General features: G+C 43.3%; 1 non-coding gene across 1 annotated transcript; it reads right to left on the minus strand.

The window, feature by feature from the left end:
- Positions 1–6,694: 6,694 nt before the first annotated feature.
- LOC141114602 (5S ribosomal RNA) lies at positions 6,695–6,813 on the minus strand. The gene has a single exon (XR_012236936.1). It is a non-coding gene; the product is annotated as a 5S ribosomal RNA (ribosomal RNA).
- Between the last annotated feature and the right edge of the window lie 18,206 nt (positions 6,814–25,019).

Here is a 25,019-nt window from a genome sequence, read left to right on the forward strand (position 1 = left end):
CTCTTATGTTCTGTCTCTTCTCCCTGATTGAAGATGATGTAAACAATATACCACCCTTCATAGTTCTCTCCCGTGGAATCTACTGGAAGTAATTTGCTATTTTTTGCATTCTACCCTCCATGGATCTGACGCCTTGGTTGCATTTGTTGTGGACACTTCCTAGGTCTTTGGTATCAAGATCTACAAAAATTCTCTTTGTTGACTGTCATTTAATCTCTCAGGAAAAATTCCTGGGATTAGACACCTCATATCCTTGGGGTCCCAATTCCCTTTACACAAGACAATGCCTTCATCTGTGTGATATGTTAAATACAGTATGGTATTGGGACTATGTTTGTGGGGAAAGAGCGTTTTATTGCATGCTTTTTTTTTGCAAAATAAAATGCATAAAGTTGGCTAAAGGCATATGTTGCCATCTGTCTCGCCTACCCAGTTTCCTTTGTTCATTTGGCAGCTCTTGTTCTTTAACCACTTCCCGCCCAGCCTATAGCAAAATGCAGGCCGGGCAGTGGTTCAGTTATCCTGACTGGGCGTCATATGACGTCCATCAGGATAACAGCCACCTCACACCCTTGAGGGCGCGCATCGCGGGGTGTGTGTCTGACACACTGCTACACCGATCTTGGTAAAGAGCCTCCAGTGGAGGCTCTTTGCCACGTGATTAGCCGTGTCCAATCACGGTTGATCACGATGTCAACAGGAAAAGCCGTTGATCGGCTTTTCCTCACTTGCGTCTGACAGACGCAAGTAGAGGAGAGACGATCAGTGGCTCTCCTGACAGGGGGGGTCTGCGCTGATTGTTTATCAGCGCAGCCGCCCCTTGGATGCCCACACTAGACCACCAGGGAAGTGGGCAACATGTGGATGGCCAGGTATGTACCCCATGGCCATCCACATGTGCAAATTATGCCCAATCTGTGCCAATCAGTGCCCACAAATGGGCACTGACTGGCACCATTATATAAGATGTAACATCAGTGATGCCCAGCAATGCCACCCATCAGTGCCACCAGTGTCATCAGTGCCACCTACGAGTGCCCATCAGTGCAGCCATATCAGTGCCCGCCATTGAAGAAGAAAACACTTCTTTACAAACATTTTTCTTTTTTTATTTGTTGCGCAAAAAATAAAAAAAACTTAGAGGTGATCAAATACCACCAAAAAAAAAAAGCTTTATTTGTGGGAACTAAATGATAAAAAAATTTGTTTGGGTACAGTGTTGTATGACCGCGCAATTGTCATTCAAATTGCGACAGCACTGAAAGCTGAAAATTGGCTTGGACAGGAAGGTGTCTAAGTGCCTGATATTGAAGTGGTTAAACTTCTATCCTTCGGAAGGTCGAAAAATGTTCATGTAGCTGGTTTCAAAGAAGAATCCTCCAGGCATCTTGCTGCTGATGTAACGTGTCTTGCAAACTTCTGAACTCTGTCAAGATAGTCGAGAGAGGTGGACTTGCTGGTTCCAGATACTTCCAGTTGCTGGAAGAATTCAATGGTTCTTTCTGGCTGGTGAATGCACTTGCAATGGAACTTCCTTGGGATCCATGTAGAAAAGAGATTGTGCCACATTGTTCACCTGAAAATAGAGAAGAAATCCACCTCTTATCAAAATGGTTCTAAGGACTGAATTTTTCTTTTCACTGTAATGCTGTTTGCATTAAAGTAAAAAACTTGAATGCAGCTCCCCCCTCCCAGCCCCTCTTAAAATAACTTGAGTCCAATCTAGATCCAGCGCTGTGCACTTTGGCTCTCTCCCTCGTTTTAGGCTCAGTGACAGCAGTGGGAACCATTGGCTCTGGCTGCAGTCAATCACAGCCAGTGAGGAAGGGGTGGGGCCAAGCCATGCCCTCTATGGACACACAGCTGGCTTTGAAGAGTCTGTACGAGTGTCCCCATAAATGGAAATGGGCGGAAAAACTCTGGACAGCCGCACTCTGAAGAAAGTTTCTTATGCCTTTTATTGTAGACAAGGATCACATAGTACAAAGTACAAACCACAGCAGAGCGATACAGGTAAAAAACTGACGCGTTTCACACTATACTAAGTGCTTACACATAGCTATGTTTTATACAATAAACCACCGCATATACTCCAGTATAAGCCGACCCAAATATAAGCCAAGGCACCTAATTTTACCACAAAAAACTGGGAAAACTTATTGACTCGAGTATAAGCCTAGGGTGAGAAATGCGCAGCTACTGTAAGTGGAAAAGAGGGTCAACAGTGCCCATTTGCAGCCTCACTGTGCCCATTTGCAGACATAGGTCCCCCGAACTTCAAACTTGGTAGTTAAGGGTTCCTAGATGCCCCCTAGCTCCAGCCAAAATGTGGGGTCTCTGGACCCTAAGGGTCCCGAAATGACATTGCTGCAGATGGACACAGTTGACCAACTTTGGGGCCCCGTATCTCGGGGCCACTTGGTGCTAGGAACTCCAGCTTTGGATATGTTGTAGTGCTAGATCCACTGGGTTTGCACACCAAATTTGGTTCCTAGCACCAAGTAGTGGCCCCGAGATACGGGGCCCCAAATTTGGTTTGGAAAATGTCATTCTCTGCTGCAGATAAGTGCTTGACTCGAGTATAAGGTGAGGGGGGCATTTTCAGCACAAAAAAATGTGCTGAGAAACTCAGCTTATACTCAAGTATATATGGTAAGGGTTTTTTAGAAATGCATGTCAATTCAATAAAGATGCTAAAAAGACAAACGAGGGAGACTGAAAGAGGAAGAGGCAAAATGGTAAAAAGAGGGAGAGTAGGCAGGGTAAGATGTAAAGAAGACTTTGGTAGGAGATGACAAAAAAGCAAGGCCGCAGGAGGATGGAGGGGGTAAAAATGAAAAGTTTGGGGAATAGATGAAGGGCAGTTTAGGAGGGAAAAAAATGACTTGCCCTAGAATGTTTGAGCAGAGAGCTCATCCTGCTGCTCGTAGTGTATAGACAGGTGTCAGGTGGGTTTCTTATGTATTCATCCAGTCGACATCTGTCCCTTCCCCTGTGAAGGAGCTCTTTGTTGACCCCATAATCAAACTTCAGGTCCATGCTGCTCCCCAGCAGAAAAACAGGGGTGGTGCCATTGTTCCGTTATCTCATCTGCGGCTTCAAGTTTGGTCTCTTCCTTGAATGATTGACCTTTCTTCCAAAAGTTTTTGGTAGGGAGGGACGACAGGGACACGTGACACATTCTTAGCATCGATGTAAAGCCTTTGGCAGTTCTTCCTGTCCTCAAAGAATAGGTAGCCCATCTCACCTGCCAAATTAAAAAGTGCCATAATAATTAAAAACACAAAACACCTGATGCCTCTCAATCAGAAAAATATGTAACTAGGAATGTTTAAACGTATATTAAAATATCCTTCTTCCCATAAACATTTAAATATAAAAATAATCTATCTTGCTCTTCTGCTAATGAGGTAAAACTTGTATCAATCAGTCCCATAGGAAAGTTCATATGAACAACACTTCAACCCCCACTGTTATCCAAGTGCTGGTTTAATTGAATAAACTGAACTACACTACATCTCCATATTCACCACTTGCTCCCCCTTGGTGGTACACTCACTGGGTTATTTGACCACTTAAAGTGATTATAAATGATCACTTAAGAAGAAAAAAAAACCAAAAACAAAACAGGTTATACTTTCCTGTTCTGTGCAATAGTTTTGCACAGAGCAGCCCCAATCCTCACCCTCTTGGGTCCCCTGCCAGTGCTCCTGACTCCTCCTAACGAGTGCCCCCATAACCAGCCACTCGATATGGAGGCACTTGCGCATACTCGCTCCTGAGCCAGCTGTGTCTCTATAGACCCAACCCCTGCTCCATTCTCACTGTGATTGACAGGAAGGGAAGAAGTGCAGTGTGCAAACTTGTGTGGACAATCGATGACTATCAGGTGATCACACAATGTCAGTTGGATACTAGGATTTCGTTCAAAAGCTTCTCGCCTTTCATGGGACACAATGGGTCCATGATAGTCACAGAAGACAGGCCATTACAATATAACGCAAATATTTAAAGGGTAACTCCACTTTTGTGGGGGAAAAAAAAATAGGATTTTTAAATACAGCTTACCTGTAAAATCCTTTTCTTGAGAGTACATCACGGGACACAGAGTATTCATTACATAGTGGGATGTCCTAAAGCAATGCTCATTTGAAGGGAGGGAGACACAGATCAGAAAATAGACCGCAAACAGACCAGAAGAACTAAACTGCAGCCTGCAGTACACTGCGCCCGAAGGCGGTAACCTCTAGCCCTCTTACATCCACCTGATAGAATCTGGTGAATGTATGGACTGAAGACCAAGTTGCAGCCTTACAGATCTGAGCTATGGAGGCCTGGTGATGCACTGCCCAAGAAGCACTAACAGCCCTAGTTGAGTGCGCTTTCACATGAAAAGGAGGAGTCTTCCTCTTTATATCATAAGCCTGAAAAATAACCTGTCTAATCCATCTAGAAAGAGTGGATTTCAACGCTGCTTGGCCTTTCTTATGGCCATCCGGCAGAATAAACAATCAGTTTTCCGTATCTGAGCGGTTGCCTGCAGATAGACACTGACTGCTCTAACCACATCAAGAGTGTGCAAAGATTCTTCCTCCGCGGACGCGGATCTGGGAAAAAAAAAAAAAAAAAAAAAAAAAAAAAAAAGGATGGTAGGATTACATCTTGATTCAAATGGAATCCTGAAACCACCTTAGGTAAGAAGGAACGATTAGGACACAACAATCCTGTCCTTGTGAATAATTAAATATGGCTCTTTACAAGAAAAAGCTGCCAATTCTGATACTCTCCTAGCAGAGGATATGGCTATCAAGAAGACTAATTTTTTAGTCAAAAGCGCTAAAGGAGCCAGGTGCAGTGGCTCAAAGGGTTGTCCCTGTAAAGCCGACAACAAATTCAAATCCCATGGGCATACTGGAGGTTTGACTGGCGGATTCAACCGCAGTGCCCCCTGAATAAAGGCGCGGACAAGGGAATGTGAAGCAATTGGCTTCTGAAAAAAAATACAGACAAAGCCGAAATTTGGACTTTGACAGTGCTCAAAGCCAATCTCATTTCTAGGCGTGACTGAAGAAAGGTCAAGATTCTGCTAATCATATACCTTCTAGGATGCCATCCCCTGGGTTCACACCAGGAAACATATGCCTTCCAGATTTGTAGTAAATAAGCCTGGAGGCCGGCTTTCTGGCACTGACCAGAGTGGAAAGGACCGACTCCGAGAGCCCACAGTCTTTTAAAATGTGGGTTTCAGCAGCCAAGCCGTCAAATTTAGACTTCGTAAAGCAGGGTGGCAAATCACACCCTGTGTGAGCACATCTGGCCGCAATGGGAGGACCCAAGGCCTGGCCACTGCCATCTTTACAATCTCTGCATACCAAGGTCGTCTGGGCCAAGCCGGGGCTACTAAAAGGACCGATCTGGAATATGTCGGGGTGTAGGGACCATTCTCCTGGGCATAATTGCCGGCGGCTTAAGAAATCCGCTTGCCAATTTTCCACTCCTCGGATGAATACTGCAGACAGGCAGGGAACATGGTTTTCTACCCATGCAGGAATGCGATTCACCTCCCTTTGGGCATCCAGACTTCTGGTGCCTCCTTGGTGATTGATGTAAGCCACAGCCGTGGCATTGTTGGATTGTATCTGAATAGGATGACCCTGTAGCCTGTAAGACCAGTCCATGAGGGCCAAGTAAATTGCCCGAATTTCTAGAATATTGATGGGCAAGCGTCTCTCGGTTGCAGACCATCTTCCCTGCGTGCATGTTTCTTCCAGAACTGCTCCCCAGCCTGTCAGGCTGGCATCTGTGGTTACGATCTTCCATTGTAGTGGAAGAAAGGCTTTGCCTTTCAAAAGATTTTGGTTCGTAACCACCAATTGAGGCTTTTGCGTATCCTTGGGGATAGGCACATTGGAAGATCCAAGGCATGAGTCCTTTTGTTCCAAGCTGCGAGAATGCTTTTCTGCAGGGGCCTGGAGTGAAACTGGGCAAATGGAACAGCCTCGAAAGTGGCAACCATCTTTCCTAACAGTCTCATACATAGCCGAATGGATGGACTCTTTTTGCTTAATACTAAGCGGACTAGAGCTCTTACGGCCTTGATCTCTGGCTCCGGTAGAAACACACTGCCTTGAGCGGTGTCTATGATCATGCCTAGATACTCCAACCTTGTTGAAGGTTGCAAAGAAGACTTTTCTAGGTTGATTATCCAGCCTAGTCTTTCCAAATGTCTTACTGTCTTGACGACAGCGTGGTTCAGGTGTGCCACCAATTGCTCTATGGGTAGCAAATCGTCTATATAAGCTACCACAGTTATGCCATGAGCTCTTAGATTTGCTAAGAGAGGGTCTGGAATTTTTGTAAAAATTCGAGGAGCTGTAGCGAGACCGAAAGGAAGGGCCACAAACTGGAAATGGCGCTGGTCTACCGCGAACCTTAGATATCTTTGGTGAACGGGAAAAATCGGCACATGAAGATATGCATCCTTGATATCTATTGATGCCATAAATTCTCCCCCCTGCAGGGTGGAGACCACCGAACGAATTGACTGCATTCGGAAGGATCGAATGTGTAGAAACCGATTCAGATCCTTTAGATCTAGGATGGGTCTGACATCTCCATTTGGCTTTGGAAAGGTTAAGAGATTCGAGTAGAACCCTGAACCCTGATCTTTTGGGTTAATTTCTACTATCACTCTAGCCTACGGCACCTGGTATTCCCAGGCGGTCTCCCATCCAGGTACTAACCAGGCCCAACCCTGCTTAGCCTCTGAGATCAGACGAGATCGGGCGCTTTCAGGGTGATGTGGCCATAGGCCCTCGGATAGTAAGCGATCTAAGGCCAGTAGTAGCGGTTCTCGCTTTACTGGATCCTTGGGAACTCTTGACCTTAGGAATCGCGCTGGTGGAAACTCTAGGAACTTATTTTGTAACCTAGAGATACTGAAGAGACCACCCACTTGTCTTGAACCTCTTCCTGCCAGGCTCCTGAAAACTGTAGGAGCCTTCCCCCCACTCGGCCGAGTGGGGGCGCCCCTTCACAGGGATGTTTTGCTGCTCTGCTTGGCAGGCTTTCGTCCCAAGCCTTTTGCAAAAATGATCACAAGGTGCATACATGCGACTGAAAGTGCAACTGGAGGTCTCACATAGACCGTTTAAGCAATAAAAATCTTACAAAGTGACAATAGTGCAATAAAGTTCAGAGAAAAAGAAAAATTCAAATACAGTGCAACGCCTAATGTGACAGCAATGTCCGCAAGGGGGGGATCTTCTACTAAAAAAGTGAAGATACAGTGATGGCAAGCGTCTTGTGATAAATGCATCCAATTCTGTTCCGGTGCGTGACGGTTGTTTCCCCCAGCCTCTCACCTGACGTAGCGGCACCCAATGGGCCGAGTCAAGCGAAAACACACAGGTGGATGATGAATAATGAAGAAACTCCTGCGCTGTCAGAAATACCTATGCTAAGGGGCACTGCTGCAACACCTAAATGGTTGATCCAAACAGACAAAAGTGGTGTGAATAAAGTAAGTGGTGATTGCCCTGTGATAAAAAGGGGGAAGGAAGAGGAAGGGGAAGGGGCTAGCTCAAATGTATAGAGAGGTGAATGAAAAATGAAAAAAATATACAAAATATAAAGGTATAATGAGCATGAGGGCTAGTATCATACTAGCACATAAAAATTATTGTAAATACTGAAACAGAAGAAAAGAAAAATCTCAGTGCAAAAGGGCTAGTATCATACTAGCACATATGTGGTAACTTAGCAAATACATATCAAAAGAAAAATCTCAGTGCAAAAGGGCTAGTAATATACTAGCATATATGTGGTAACTCAGCAAATACTTAATGGTGACTCCAAGTAAATAAATGGTGAACAGTCCCACCACCTTGTAGTACAAAGTGCTCAAACAATGAGTCATCAATTCCAAAAGACAAAATGAAAAAATTATACAAAATATAAAAGTATAAATAAAGTGCAATCTCATGAGCACTAAATCCGAATAAAAAGAAACAAAATTGCCTAAAACGTATAAAAAAAACTATGAAATGAGTGACAAATACAGTGTGGGTACAAAAATAAATAATTGAACCAAATAAAAATATATAAATCAAAGTCCATGTGCATGAGGGCTAGTATCATACTAGCACATAAAAAATATTGTAAATACTGAAACAGAAGAAAAGAAAAAAATCTCAGTGCAAAAGGGCTAGTATCATACTAGCACATATGTGGTAACTCAGCAAATTCTTATTAGTGACTCCAAGAAAATAAATGGTGAACAGTCCCACCACCTTGTAGTACAAAGTGCTCAAACAATGAGTCATCAGTTCCAAAAAGGCAAGTCCACAAGCCACAGGGAAGGGGAAAAAAGTCTTCAGTGGGGACACCTCTGTGCTCGCAAGCAGCTCACCTTACTGCTGCAAGACAACAGCTTGTAATCCAGTAACAAATCACCAGCAGGCAAGGGTCCCATCCAGTAGTTCAGGCGATTCGGGTGGTGGGTGTGCAGGATGGTATATAAAAAAACATAAGCAGACAGTATATAGTATAACTCTGTGGCGGCCACAGTGGAAAAAGGGGACAGGACACAGAAGGGGGATGCACTCACTTTTGTAAAATGAGTGTGGGCGTCAATCCAACGAATGCAGAGTTCGCATACCTCAAAAAGGGTTTATTTATTTACTTGGAGTCACCATTAAGTATTTGCTGAGTTACCACATATGTGCTAGTATGATACTAGCCCTTTTGCACTGAGATTTTTCTTTTCTTCTGTTTCAGTATTTACAATATTTTTTATGTGCTAGTATGATACTAGCCCTCATGCTCATTATACCTTTATATTTTGTATAATTTTTTCATTTTTTATTCACCTCTCTATACATTTGAGCTAGCCCCTTCCCCTTCCTCCCTTCCCCCTTTTTATCACAGCGCAATCACCACTTACTTTATTCACACAGGTGGATGATGCTCCGTGCAGAGGATGGGTCTTCAAGGATGGTCACACTTCCCGGAGGGATGTCCGTGGATAAGGTTAATTGCGACTCTCACCACCGCTCGCAATGGTAAGCCAAAGGGACCTGCGCATGTGTACCAACAGGAGAGACAAACGAGATGCTTGCTGGGCAGAATCCAGAATGGCATCAATCATAAAACACAGCACCTGTGGAAGGTCTGCATAGTTCTCCACTTCCTCACTGGGGAGGCCAAGCATCTGCTTAACCTGTTCCTTGAGGAATTGACACAAACCCACAGTTGTGACTGTAGGTTGGACTACAGCGCCAGCCATGGAGAAGGAGGCTTTTAATAAAGTTTCTAGCTTTTTATCAGTTGGCTCTTTAACCACTTCCTGCCCGCCCTATGGCGGATTGACGTCCGGGAAGTGGTTCTGTTATCCTGACTGGATGTCATATGACGTCCAGCAGGATAACATGCCGCAGCGCGCCCCCAGGGGCGCGCATCGCGGCGATCGGTGGACACACCACCACACCGATCTTGGTAAAGAGCCTCCGGCGGAGGCTCTTTACCACGTGATCAGCCGTGTCCAATCATGGCTGATCACGCTGTCAATAGGAAGAGCCGTTGATCGGCTCTTCCTCACTCGCGTCTGACAGACGCGAGTAGAGGAGAGCCAATCGGCGGCTCTCCTGGCAGGGGGGGGGTCTGCGCTGATTGTTTATCAGCGCAGCCCCCCCGCAGATCACCACACTGGACCACCAGGATCACCACTAGGACCACCAGGGAAGGGGCAACATGTGGATGGCCAGGTATGTACCCCATGGCCATCCACATGTGCCCAGTGTGCCAAATCTGTGCCAATCAGCACCCACAAACGGGCACTGATTGGCACCATTATGTTGCAGTGATGCCCAGCAATGCCACCCTTAGGGGCATCACTGCAAACAAGCAGTGCCATCAGTGCCACCCATCAGTGTCCATTCATGCCACCTGTCAGTGCCCATCTATCAGTGCCCATCTGTGCCAACTATCAGTGCCACCCATAAGTAACCATCAATGCCACCTACGAGTGCCCATCAGTGCCGCCTATAAGTGCCCATCCGTGCCACCTATGAGTGCCCATCAGTGCCACATACCAGTGCCACCTATCAGTGCCACCCATAAGTAACCATCAATGCCACCTACGAGTGCCCATCAGTGCCGCCTATAAGTGCCCATCCGTGCCACCTATGAGTGCCCATCAGTGCCACATATCAGTGCCACCTATCAGTGCCACCTCATCGGTGCCCATCAGTGCCACCGTATCAGTGCCCGTCAGTGCAGCCATATCACTGCCCGTCATTGAAGAAGAAAACGTACTTATTTACAAAAAGTTTTAACAGAAACAAAGAAAAACTTGTTTTTTTTCAAAATTTTCGGTCTTTTTTTATTTGTTGCGCAAAAAATAAAAACCGCAGAGGTGATCAAATACCACCAAAAGAAAGCTCTATTTGTGGGAACAAAATGATAAAAAATTTGTTTGGGTACAGTGTTGCATCACCGCGCAATTGTCATTCAAATTGTGACAGCGCTGAAAGCTGAAAATTGGCCTGGGCGGGATGGTGTCTAAGTGCCTGGTATTGAAGTGGTTAAACACCTGAGCATTGTCCAACGGGACAGGTCAGGTTTTTGTTCACACAAGAGACAGCCGCAACCACGGATGGGACCTCCCACTTCTTGGTGAAGCTTTCCTCCAGAGGATAAAGCATAGAAAACTTTTTAGGAGGAGTAAACAGTTTATTGGGATGTCCCCAGTCCTCATACAACAATTAATCCATTAAAGGATGAATTGGAAAGGAAAAGGCAGTCTGTGGGAGCCTTCTGACCCCCAGGGAAGAAACAGAGGATGTAGCGGCCTCAGCAGAGGGCATTTTAAATGTGGAATACACTAGTTCAGTATAATACTGGACCTGCTTCTTGAGTGCCTGAGAGGAATAAGCTCTCTCCTCTTCCTCTGAATCCTCAGACTGCTCTGGATCCCTATCTCTGGATAGGGATCTCTCCTCATTGTCAGAAGAATCTGAAAGAGAAAGTGCAGCAGAGGGAGGGGATCTACCCCTTTTTCTGCTATCTTTTAAGGAAGCTGAAATAAAATTCATAATTCTTCCCTCAAAACCCTCCAATGTAGCCCTAAGGGAATCCTCTGTGACATACGCTGGGGCTGTAACATTAGGAGAGGCTGCAAAACCTGACAGGGGCACTGACTCATCCTGTGAGGCTGGCTCCAGTCTTGCAGGGGGGGATGGTAATCTGCAGGCATCTTTAGGACCCCTAGACACAGGCGGTGACATTCTTGTGCCTTTGTTACCTCCCCCCGAGACCCTCTTACGAGGAGACATAGTCCCTGTCTACAAAGCAGAGGTACTAGTACATATCATTGTTGTGCTAAAAGTCTCACAATATACATATATGCTTAATACTGCACAAACCTGATGCCGAGTAGATGTCTTAGCTTAGCCTGGATCCGACCACTTTAAGATGCTCACTGTCCATCTGTTTACAGAGCTCTGAACGCTCTGGGCTTTTAAATTAGCCACCTGGCGTCTGCACACCTGCAGTGGAGGAAGGGAATGATTGGACACCAGCTAATCACTGAGTGTGTCTGAAAAGCACATAAGTTTGCTCTTTACTCCCTCTAGTGGTGGAAATCAGGTAAGACATCTTATTGAAGAAAATCCACTTGTAATATAAATATATATATATGTATAGGATTAACTTCTCTTACCTGTCCCCGCCGCAGGAACTGCTGAGAACAGAGAGTTTCGAGCCTTCACCCATCACGGCGGGTAGCGTTGTGCCAACCTTCAGGGTTTTTTGGGTTCCTACTCAGAGAAACCGCTTTACCTGGACTTGTAAAAGACTCTGCCAGAAACTTTCGTGCCACTGTTTTAATAGTACACCAAGCCTGGTTTTCTCAGAGTCCAGTCTTCCAAAGAGACTTACAGGCAAAACCTCGCTTCTTCGGATGACGGGGCCCGGGTACCATACCATCTTGGGAGTCAAAATATCGTCCCGAGATATGGATCCGGTCAGCATAGCCCTTTAAGCCCCCGCAGGGACCAAACTGGAGCTTTCTTCACATCACATGTTTTACGTGACCAACCACCTTAGACACTGGTGAAAAAAACTGAGGTCCTCCCCGTATGGGAGGGGTTATATAGGGAAGGAATTCTCCTTAATTGGGGTTAACCAGTGTCCAATCACTGATGGTGCCTATCTAACCCACTATGTAATGAATACTCTGTGTCCCGTGATGTATGATCAAGAAATAACAAATATAGCACATATAATTGCAACACTAATCATATTGTAATTGAATGCTATTAAAAATGACCTCGCCTTTAAATATGCAGCCACTGTAATTGTCTGAGACTGCATTGCAATATAGCTAGATGGAGTTGTTCTGTACAGTGTGTGTACTAACCATTCCCCAGAAACAATTTCCTGCTTGTGTGCAGACTTCAGGTATCCCCTGCAACAAAAGTGTCATTTTTGGAGAAACACTTTCAATAGGAGCACATCTAAAAGGATGCAGGCCCAGAAGATTCCCTCATTGGTGCCCTGCAGCTGCACACCCGACAGTTAATTATGAAACCACTCCCATTAGACCCACAGAAAAACACACATGGATTACTTCAGAATAACAAAAGGTAGGAATCTGCAACAAAGGTTGTCATAATCCTTGCAATGTACATAGATCACCCAGAGGGGAATGTTTTTTTCTCAACAAAAGTGGAGTTGTGCTTTAATGTGCTTAATTCACAAATGCAAGGGAAAATACAAATGCTCACTGATTATCTGATTGACACGCATCATATATCGCTGTCTTCTCCACCTCTTATAGCAGTACGATTGGTGTTCCACAGTAAAGCTGCAACATTAATTCAAACACTGCAATTTCTCGTCGAGTCCCACCAGAACCTCATCTAGGACTTTCCTGAAGGCCACCTCCTTGTCATCTGGTGCTGCTTCGTCACTCCTCATCTTTGTGTCTCTAGAAAACAAAATGGTATTTAACCATTAAAGTGATTGCCCATGTAAAATTAAACCAGATAGCAACAAAAAAGATTCACATTTACCTGCTGTGTGCAATGGAATTGCACAGAGCAGCTCGAACCACCTCTTCTCTGGTACCCCACTGGCATTCCTGGCAACTCCTCTGTCCAGTACCCACACAGGAAGTTGCTTCCTATAGGAGAACTTGTGCAGGCACTGGGCACTGCTGTCTGTTCGTAGACAGTGGGATTTGGCCCCGCCCACCACTGCCTCATCTCTGGCTTTGATTGACAGGGGGAGCCAATGGCTTTTGGTGCAGGAGTAAGAGGCGAGAAATGTTAAGTGCTGAATTGAATGAGTGCTCATGTAAGTATAAATGGGTGAGGGGGAGATATTGATGCTTAAAACCCTTTGTTAAAGCCCAACTTTGAACAGACATTTATGTTGGTAACAGTAACCTACTTAAATTTTTTACAAACCTACCCTGAAGTAGAAGGCGTCCAGTCTTTCTAAATCCTCTTCATTATTATGGCACCCTTCATGATCTTGCTTTCAACGTCTTCACCTTTATTCGACTGCCTGAAGTATTCTTCAAGAAGTTAATTTGCTTTGTCATTGCAGTGGGATAAACATCACTGCTTGAAAGCCTTCCTTGTCTGCTGGTAACTGCAGGCAGGTTAAATCTAAGTGAGAGATTGAGAGATTTGTTGGTTTGTGGTCTGACCTGGTTTTACAACTGAAAAAAATGATTTGGTGATCTCTCATTTTACATTAGTGGCATAGCTGCCTGACAAACTTTTTATATTTTACTTGCCTCTTATGTTACTAAGTAATGTCATCAGAGATCAGACATTTCCCTCCCTCGCTGGTGACGAAGACATGGTCCCCTTTGTTGAAGGTCTTCAACAAAAAAGGTTTAATCTGGAAATATGTGTTGAATCATCTTTCCTCAGATCCTTCCAAGACCACCGTAGCCATCTACAGGGAGGCTTTGAAGGTTCTGATGTCCTCCTTAACAATGGTTAAATCCACGGCCTCTGCATCGAGGTGGATGGTCTTGCGGGATCTCGGCAGCCAGTGATGCACCTGTTTGAAGGGTAACAAAAACAGATGTAAGTGACACTCTTTACAACATTTGGTGTAAAACACTAATGACTTGGAAAACACTCATGGTCATGTTTTGTGTGATGGCTGGCCTCTGTAAATGCTTCAATGTCAGCAGCACTTCCAGGAAGTAAAGGTTAGTCATCTCTGCCTTTGAGCTCAAGCCCTTAATTTTCCATACCTATCAGGGTGAGGAAAAATGAGGTTTTGCAAGAGACAATCCTTTGGCATACCTGGATCATCAGCCTGATTGTGGGGGAAGAGTGTTTTATTGCTTGCTTTTTTTTGGCAAAATAAAATGCATAAAATTGGCTAAAGGCATATGTTTGCCATCAGTGTCGCCTACCCCGTTTCCTTTGTTCCCTTGGCAGCCCTCTTGTTGATCTTTTAAATGTATATCCTTCAGAAGGTCAAATCTTGATGTAGCTGGTTTCAAACGGGGATCCTCCAGGCATCTTGGTTCTGATGTGATGTGTCTTGCAAACTTCTGAATGCTGTCCAGATAATTGTGAGCAGTGGACTTGCTGGATCTAGATACTTCAAGCTGCTCCTTTCTGGCTGGTGGATACACTTAAACAAATCCTCCTCGGAATCTATGTAGAATAGCTATTGTGCCCCATTGTTCATCTGAAAATGGAGAAGAAATCAACATCTTAAAGTGGTTCCAAAGGCTAAATTTTTCCTTTTCATCATAATTCTTTCTCTGCATTAAAGTAAAAACCTGAGTGCTACTCTCTCCCTACTTTTAGGTGCAGTGAGGAGGGGGTGGGGCCAAGCCATGCTCTCTATTTTAGTGACATAGTATAGTGATGAGGATTGATGATGATTTATAATTCTAGAATAATAATCATCCTACAACTATCACTACATCCATCTATGGACACAGAGCTGGCTTTGAAGAGTCTGTACGAGTGTCCCCATAGGAAGCAGTAGACACTTGGTGAGGGGAGGAGCCACAAGTGCCTGGGGAACCTGAGAACAGGACCAGGGCTGCTCTGTGCAAAACCATTGCACAGAGCAGGTACAGTGGATATGAACTTTACACAACCCTGTTAAAATGTCAGTTTTCTGTGATGTAAAAAAACAAGACAAAGAAATCATTTCAGAACTTTTTCCACCTTTTTAATGTGACCTATAAACTGTACAATTCAGTTGAACAACAAACTGAAATCTTTTAGGTGGAGGGAAGTAAAAATAAACGAAAGGTATGGTTGCATAAGTGTGCACACCCTTAAACTAATACTCTGGAATATTTGCCCACTGTTGATGGGGAATCAAGCAAATTTCTTTGCTGCAACCATGGAAATTTTGCTCAGAATATGGCCAGCCTAAGGCCCCTTTCACACTGGGGCAGTGGGGGCGTCGGCGGTAAAACAGCGCTATTTTTAGCACTGTTTTTGCGGCTGTATTCGGCCGCTAGTGGTGCGGTTTTAACCCCCGCTGGCGGCCGAAAAAGGGTTAAATCCGTTCGTACAGCGCGGCTATAGCCGCACTGTCCCATTGATTTCAATGGGCAGGAGCGGTGAATACACCGCTCCTTCACCGCTCCAAAGAAGCAGTTGGCAGGACTTTTTTTACCGTCCTGCCAGCGCACCGCTTCAGTGTGAAAGCCCTCGGGCTTTCACACTGAACAAACAGCGGAGTCTGTTTAGGGGCGGTTTGCAGGTGGTATTTTTAGTGCAATACCGCCTGCAAACCGCCCCAGTGTGAAAGGGGCCTAAGTCCCAGCAAGAGTAATGCTCCGTACACATGGTCGGACTTGCCAATGGGATAACCTCTGTCGGCATTTCCGACGGAAAGATTTAGAACATGTTCTCTAACCAAGTCCGTCGGAAATACAAACAGAAGAAGTCCAATGGGGCATACACATGGTCAGAATATCTGACCAAAGGCTCCCATCGGACTTTTTCTGTCGGGAATTCCGGACGTGTGTACGCGGCATTTGTTCTAGTTGTGCCTCATTTCTTTTTCCACTGAGTTTTTAGTGACAATGAGGCTCATGGCTGTAACTACTTATGCAGCCAAAGCCACAATTCTGTCTCATCCAGGCTGTTGCCTGGTGTTATCATGCCTTGTGAAAAACAATGCTCCTGATATTAAATCATCACCTTTGCCTGATGATTGGTAATCTCAGGCCGCATCAATGGCTGTATAGTACTTGCGCAGACATCCACTGTCCACCGTTTCCCAGCAAAAGACTTGTTAAGGTTCCTTTTATTGTGACACCGATACACAGCTCCCAGTGATGCAATAAGGGGGAAAATACAATGAAAGGTTTTTATAAATGCATGGCAATTCAAGAAGCAAAAAGACAAATGAGGGAGACTGAAAGAGAGGAAGAGTGAAAATGGTAAAAGTCAAAGAGTAGGCAGGGTAAAATGTAAAGAGAAGACTTTTTGGTAGGACAGAAATGAGCAAGGTTGAAGGAGGATGGAGGAGAAAAAATGTAATGTTTGAAGAATAGATAAAGAGCAGTTGAGGAGGGGGGGGGGGAGACTTAACCTAGAGGTCATCCTGCTACCGGTAGCGTAGAGGCAGGTGTCAGCTGGGTTCTTATGTATTTAACCAATCAACATCTGCCCCTTCCCCCCTGAAGAAGCTCTTTGTGACCGGTAGTCCTACTTCAGCTCCGTGCCAACAGCAAGATCTTCTTTGGTCACCAACCGAAGAACGGGGATGGTGCCATCGTTCTAGTAACTCAGCTGAGGTTTCAGGTTTGGTCGCTTTCTTGAGTGGTTGATCTTTCTCCCAAAAGTTGTTGATAGGGAGGGATGATCGGGTGCAGGTGCCGCCATTATAACTAAGAGAAACCGGCAGTGGAGCCTTGCGGGTTCACTGCCGGTTTCCTACTAGCAGGACACGCAGGTCCCAGAAGACAGCAGAGGGCTCACCGCACATGGACACACATGACGTCCTGCGCCGCGGGCCGGCTTTTTTTTCCTCGGAGAATAGGTGCAGGAACTACCCCCGTCTGAGTCACCCCTTGCTCCTACCCACCTCTGACCACCGTCCTTTGATTCCACCCTACCCACCTACCAGTACTGCCCCTTTTAGAGAATACAGAACAAAGTATCATTTTGTGGTGCTAAATCATTTGTATGGAACATGTTAATGATAAAAAGAAAAGCAGTAAAATAGATCCCCTGCAGCCAGGAATAGATAGACAATAGAATCCCAGCAATAGATCCCCACACAACAATAGACTCCCCCCAACAACAATAGATTCCCTGCAGCAACAGTGAACCACCCAGTAACAAAATATCCACCCAAGCAACATTAGAACCCCCCCCAGCAGCAACAACAGATCTCCCAGCAGCCAACGTCAATAGACCCTCCAGCGGCCAGTAAAAATAGACCTCTCCCTCAACAGTAGATCCCTTCCAGGAACATAAGAACCCCCCCAGCAACAATAGATTCCCCATCAGCAACAATAGACCCCCACACAAAATCAGATCCCCACCAGTGACAATAGATCCCCCAGCAGCCAACATCAATAGACCCTCCAGCACACCCCATGCAATTAAATACATTCAGTGCTGGAGGTGCCGGAACTGCATTCCCGCTGAAAAAAAAAGATATCTATATACACACACACACACTAGAGATATATATATATATATATATATATATATATATATATATATATATATATATATATATATATATATAGAGAGAGAGAGAGAGATATAGATATAGAGAGAGATATATAGATATATATAGCTATATACATACACACACATATACATACACAGGTGATACTCGAAAAATTAGAATATCGTGCAAAAGTTCATTTATTTCACTAATGCAACTTAAAAGGTGAAACTAATATTCGAGATAGACTCATAACATGCAAAGCAAGATAGTTTAAGCCGTGATTTGTCATAATTGTGATGATTATGGCTTACAGCTCAAGAAAACCCCAAATCCAAAACCTCAGAAAATTAGATTATGAAAAGGTGCAATATTCTAGGCTCAAAGTGTCCCACTCTAATCAGCTAATTAAGCCAAAACACCTGCAAAGGGTTCCTGAGCCTTTAAATGATCTCTCAGTCTGGTTCAGTAGGAATCACAATCATGGGAAAGACTGCTGACCTGACAGTTGTGCAGAATACCATTATTGACACCCTCCATAAGGAGGGAAAGCCTCAAAAGGTAATTGCAAAACAAGTTTGATGTTCTCAACGTGCTGTATCAAAGCACATTAATAGAAAGTTATGTAGAAGGGAAAAGTGTGGAAGAAAAAGGTGCAGAAGCAGCAGGGGTGACCGCAGCCTGGAGAGGATTGTCAGGAAAAGGCCATTCAAAAGTGTTGGGGACTTTAACAAGGAGTGGACTAAGGCTGGAGTCAGTGCATCAAGAGCCAACACACACAGACGGGTCCTGGACATGGGCTTCAAATGTTGTATTCCTCTTGTCAAGCCACTCCAGAACAAACAACGTCCGAAGCGTCTTACCTGGGCTATAGAAAAACAGACCTGGTCTGTTGCTCAGTGGTCCAAAGTCTTCTTTTCTGATAAGAGCAAATTTTGCATCTCATTTGGAAACCAAGGACCCAGAGTATGGAGGAAGAATGGAGAAGCACACACTGCAAGATGCTTGAAGTCCAGTGTGAAGTTTCCACAGTCTGTGTTGATTTGGGGAGCCATGTCATCTGCTGGTGTTGGTCCACTGTGCTTCATTAAGTCCAGGGTCAACGCAGCTGTCTTCCAGGAGATTTTGGAGCACTTCATGCTTCCTTCGGCAGACGAGTTCTATGGGGATGCTGACTTCATTTTCCAGCAGGACTTGGCACCTGCCCACACTGCCAAAAGCACCAAAATCTGGTTCAGTGACAGTGGAATTAATGTGCTTGATTGTCCAGCAAACTCGCTTGACCTGAACCCCATAGAGCAGGGGTCTCAAACTTAAATTATCTGAGGGCCACATGACAAGTTTTCATATCCCATGGGGGTCGCATTCAAACTTCAAAAACAATAAACTATATACCAGTTGTAGTTACTGCTTACTACCAGACACTGCTTGCTGCCAAATGCTTGGCAGTGTTTGCTCTGTGTTAGATGAGCCAAGTTTGCTTTAAGTGAGTTAGCAGTTGAAACCCTAGCAACAGCCTGAAGGTGGTCATCAGTTAGCCTAGACCTGGTTCTAGATTTATTAAAGCTCATAGTGGAGAATAATTTTTCACACAGGTATGTACTTCCAAATAAGCACGACACGTTTGGACAGCTCTGGAAAAGTAGCTGGTAAGTCTCTCAAAAACTGAGCTATCATTTCTGTGGTTCCCTGTGCATCTCTGAACTTGGCTTTGAGGTCAGTGCTGCATTGCAGATCTATAAGTTCCATTTGCAGCACATTTGGAGCACTGTTCACATCAAAGGAAAATGGGTCTGCAAACATCTGGAAAGTTGCATTGTGGATAGCGTCAGAGTCAGAAACAGTCAGAAAAACGCTGATCAAATTCCTGTTGAAGGTTCTCCGTGGCAGCGACATATTTATTGATACAAAGCACAGAAAGATCTTCACCCTTTTCTTCAAATATAGACCTGAATGTTGGAAAATGGCTGAGGTTTTTTTGGGTGAACTGTGTTTTCCATAATTGCAGCTTTAAGGTGAATGCTTTCACATTGTCAAAAGCCACGGTGACGAATTGGTTTGGGCCCCGCAGATTTAGAGATTCAGTTTGTTGAGCACCTGTGTCATATCAACCAAAAACGCTAAGTCCATGATCCACTTGGGATGATTAAGTTCACGAACATCCAGTCTTCCATCCATCAGAAATGTACTGATTTCCTGCCTTATGCCCCATACACACGAGCGGAATTTCCATTGGAAAAATCTTGGATGGTTTTTCCAACGGAATTCCGCTCAAGCTTGGCTTGCATGCACATGGTCACACAAAAGTTCTCTGAACTTTCGACCATCAAGAATGCGGTGACGTACAACACTACGACAAGCTGAGAAAATGAAGTTCAATGCTTCCGAGCATGCGTCAAATTGTTTCCGAGCATGCATGTTTTTTTGCGAGTCGGAATTGCATACAGACGAACGCATTTTCAGATAGGAAATTTTTCCGACCGAAAAATAGAGAACCTGCTCCCAATCTTTTGCTGGCTGGAATTCTGCCAGCAAAGGTCCAATGGAGCATACACACGGTCGCATTTCCCGACCAAAAGCTCTCATTGGAGTTTTGCTGGCGGCATTTCCGCTCGTGTGTAGGGGGCATAAGTTCAAAAAACCTCTTTAAGACATTGACTCTGCTCAACCAGCGTACCTCTGTAAAGTGGAGGACATCACCATAAGCTCCTTCAATTTCCTCCAAAAAAGCACAAAATTGGCGGTGCTGTAAGCCCCTTGACCTGATGTAAATAATGCATTTCACCACAACTGGCATCATTGTCAACTTTCAAGTATTTGCTGTACAGTGCCTGTTGATGAATAATGCAGTGTAAAGCAATAGCGGGATCTGCATTTTCTTCTTCCAGTTTTCTTTGTATCAGCGCCACTAGGCCATTTCTTTTCCCAGTCATTGATGGGGCACCATCTGTGGTTATTCCAACCAATTTATCCCAAGGCAGGGCAGCACGATCAATTACATCACAGAGATGCTGAAATATGTTGCTGCCGGAGGGAGATGGGTGGAGCCTAGCGGAGCAGACATGCATTGTTAGAGCTCCGCACCGCTGAGGAGAGAAGAGAAGGACAAAACGTATCCTGCAGGCTCAAAAGGTATCCATTTGAACCTTTTTGCCCCAGGGAACAAACTGTGAAAGTTTGTGCAGGAAATATAGTACTGGGAGAAAACCGTGGCAGAAATAAAAATCACCTCACAAAGAGCTCACAGGCACTCACTGCAACTAAAGCAGCTCCAGTCACCTCACAAGATACAGCATCAGGGCGCTCTCACAGACAGAAAATGTCACAGCAAGACTCTCCATTTGAGTCAGATACAGAACAAATCCTCTCACAAACCTCTCCACAAGCCTCCTCAGCATCCCCAGTAATATTATTAATATTTGAAAAGATGCTTCATAAGGCTTTAAAACAAACCTCAGACCAAATAACAAAAAGCCTAACCAAAGAAATAAGAGAGCTGGGAAACCGCACCGCAGCCCTAGAAATAAAAATGGATGAAATTGAAATTACAACCTAAGTAAATATAACAGAATTTGAACAATTAAAAGAAGAGAATTTAATACTTCAAACTAAGCTCGAAGATTACGAAAATAGAGCCAGACGTTCAAACTTGCGCATAAGGGGAATACCTGAAACTCTGACAGACCTGCAATCTACTATTACTGCTCTATTACAAGAACTAAAGCCAGATATCCCTATTGAACGTTTAGAACTGGACAGAGTACACAGAGCCCTCACAGCCAAAAAGAAAGATGGACCCCACGTGATATAATCACAAAATTTCATTATTACAGAACGAAAGAACAAATACTAATTGCTGCAAGAGAAAAAAAGGAACTTAATTTTCAAGGACACAATTATCAAATTTTTGCTGACCTATCCCAACTTACTATTACTAAAAGACGATCCATGAAACCCCAACTAATGGAACTGCAATGCCACAACATTATGTATCAATGGGGCTTCCCCTTTTCAGTCAGATTTAACTACCAAGGTACAATTTACAGAAGCAGATCAGCAGATGAACTACAACAAACCCTTTTAAAATTAAATCTGACAGAACCCACAAGCAGCAACTCTCCCACACGCAGAAGAATGGCATCATCTTCACCTTCAGGCAGCACTCAGAAAATTTCAGAACAAAATGGGAATCATCATTCTCACAAAAGAGGCCGTTATGCCACATCATCCATGGACCAAGAAGATTCAATGGACTGACATCCTAATTCCTGATATCTCTTCATTTATTATACTAAGAGATGGTTCTCTATAAAAAAACCTGTATTTATAACTGAATGTAACTGCATTCTGATAGTCACACACTGTGTGGGATCATGTTACATTCCAGTTATATTTCTTATTACTTCTGATTCATATAGCCTTAGAATATATAAGTGAAATAAGGAAATTCTTGTTCAGTTATATATCAGGTAATAACAATAGATTTATTACTTTTTAGGACAAATATGTTCAATAATCCAGAAGTAATGGAAGCTTTTTCTTTATTTTCTTAAAACAAATATATTATTACCTAACTAGTTCCTAGAATTATGTTTTTGTTTATTCTAATCTGAAGCAATACAACCTCAATTTTATGAGTTAACATATCTAAACAGTTACATATGAATAAAATATGTAATTGTTTACTCTAAAAGGGTTAAAATCCCAAAATAATTCAAACTATCTTCATCAATACCAAAGTTATTAACAGTACCTTTCTAACTGAATTATTTAGCCTAGGGCAAGACTAACCATATACAACCACCTTGGAATAAATAATTTCAACAAAAACTATATTCTGCACTCCAATTAATGAAACATCATTTTGATGTCTTTTGAAATAGCACTTCTCTCCTGTAAGCGGAAGATCCGTGTACCCCCATTAGCCCTCCTCATTCTCCCAACCATATTATGTGGGAGTGTGGCGAAGGCACTTATTCCCCTGAGAGAGATATTTATTCTCTTTCACGGGTAAATTGTGATTACTTGCAAAAAATAATTTATACAATGTATCATCTAATCTCATATGTTTTTTGTTTACTCTTTACTCCAGAATGCACTGGTTTCTTTTCTATCTATTCATCTCTTCAGTCCACACAGGTCGATCTGCGCAGTCAGCTCTGCATAACAAAAAGTAAGTCAAAACTATTTGATCTGTTGCCATGGCACCACTGAATATACTTTCCCTGAATGTTCAGGGAATAAATGTCCCTCAAAAAAGGACCAAAGCCTTCCGTACTTTCCATAACAAGAAGGCTCACATAGTATGCCTCCAAGAAACACACTTCACCAAAGATTCTACTTCAAAATATATTTCTCCTTTTTATCAACAAATTTACACAGCTTCTGCCTGTACCAAGCAAAGGGGAACTCTAAGTGCATTTCACCGATCCACACCATTCTCCTTATCATCAGAAATTAAAGACCCAGAAGGTAGATACCTGATACTCATGGGTTATATAATGGATACAGCAATCACGGTGATTTCCTATTACGCTCCTAACAAACAACCTACACCATTCCTCTCACATATATTACAAGTGATTAATACACACAAAATAGGAACAGTGATAATGTGTGGGGATTCGAACCAGGTCCTCCTCCCATTTCTAGATAAATCACCTTTTACACCATCCAAAATAACCTCTAGATTACCTTTTTCTCAACTTCTTTCCAAATACAATCTGGTAGATTCGTGGAGAGAAAGTAACCCAATGAAAAAGAAATTCACTTATTTCTCGCACCCTCATCAAACCTTCACCAGAATAGATCATATTTTTCTAACAATAGGAATGATACCAGAAATTATTGCATCAGATATAATTCCGATTCCGTGGTCTGACCATAATGCAGTATACACTACTATAGCCTCAGCCATACCAAAAGCGCATGACCCAACGTGGTACTTACCGGACATAATGCTCAAACACCCACTACATCAGATGGCCATTGAACAAGCTTTAAAAGAATACATATCAATTAATAATACAACAGACATCTCCCCAATAACACTGTGGGAAGCTCATAAGCCTGTCTTGCGTGGTACAATACAAAGACAAATGGCACTATTTAAACGGGAACGCAAAAATCTAGCAAAAAAACTAGAACTCAATTTTAATGCAGCCTACATATCATTTCAAGATAATCCATCTCAGAGTACAAAATCTCATCTGGAAAAATCTAGATTGGAATACGATCTATTTCTCACTGAGTCAGTTGATAAATCCCTCAAACGCTCCAAACACAATTTCTACATGAATACAAACAAACCAGGTACATATTTGGCTCGGGCATTAAATTCAACTAACAAATCTTTCAAACCAATACGTTTGAAATTATCAAAAAATGTTTACACTTGTAATCCAGTTAAAATAGTCCATAAATTTCACTCACATCTCGCAACTTTATACAAGACAAACAATGAATTTAATCCTACAGAGGCTGAATCCTTCTTCTCAAAAATAACCTTACCTGAGTTATCTCAGAATCAAAAAAGCAGTTTGGATGAGCCTATAACTATAGATGAAGTTGCTAACGCCATAAAAGACCTAAAACTTAACAAAAGACCAGGCCCAGACGGCTACTCGGCTTTATACTATAAAACATTCTCAGAAATACTCTCTCCCATTCTCACTGAAACTTTTAACAAACTTCTAGATGGACATTCTTTTCGGCAAGAAACACTAATGGCAATTGTTTGTATGATCCCAAAACCCTTTTCTGATGATACTTCCTGTGTGAATTATCGGCCTCTCTGTTAAACCTCGATATTAAATTATTAGCAAAAATAATAGCAAAACGCCTCAATAGAATTATAGGAAAATTAATACATAGAGATCAAGTAGGCTTCATGCCAAATAGACAGGCAGGCGATAATATACGCAGGGCAGTGTTATTGGCACATATTGCTAAAAAACGGAAAATCCCTTTATGTTTTCTATCTCTCGATATTAAGAGGGCATTTGACACAGTATCCTGGCAATATATGCAATATTCATTACAAAAATGGGGTTTTGGACCCCACTTTTTAACATGGATCAAAGCATTATATAATAAACCCAAAGCCTATATAAAATATGCTGGATACAAATCTGAAGCCTTTAATATCGAAAGAGGTACCCGACAGGGTTGCCCATTATCTCCCTTATTATTTGCCCTTATACTCGAACCCATGGCCCAATACATCAGAACAAACCAAACTATAAATGGCATTGAAGTAGGAGGTATTACACACAAATTATGTATATTTGCAGACGATATATTACTTTTTCTATCATCACCACAGGTCTCTGGTC

The sequence above is a fragment of the Aquarana catesbeiana genome, linkage group LG12, assembly GCF_042186555.1.
Source record: "Aquarana catesbeiana isolate 2022-GZ linkage group LG12, ASM4218655v1, whole genome shotgun sequence".
Lineage (NCBI taxonomy): Eukaryota > Metazoa > Chordata > Amphibia > Anura > Ranidae > Aquarana > Aquarana catesbeiana.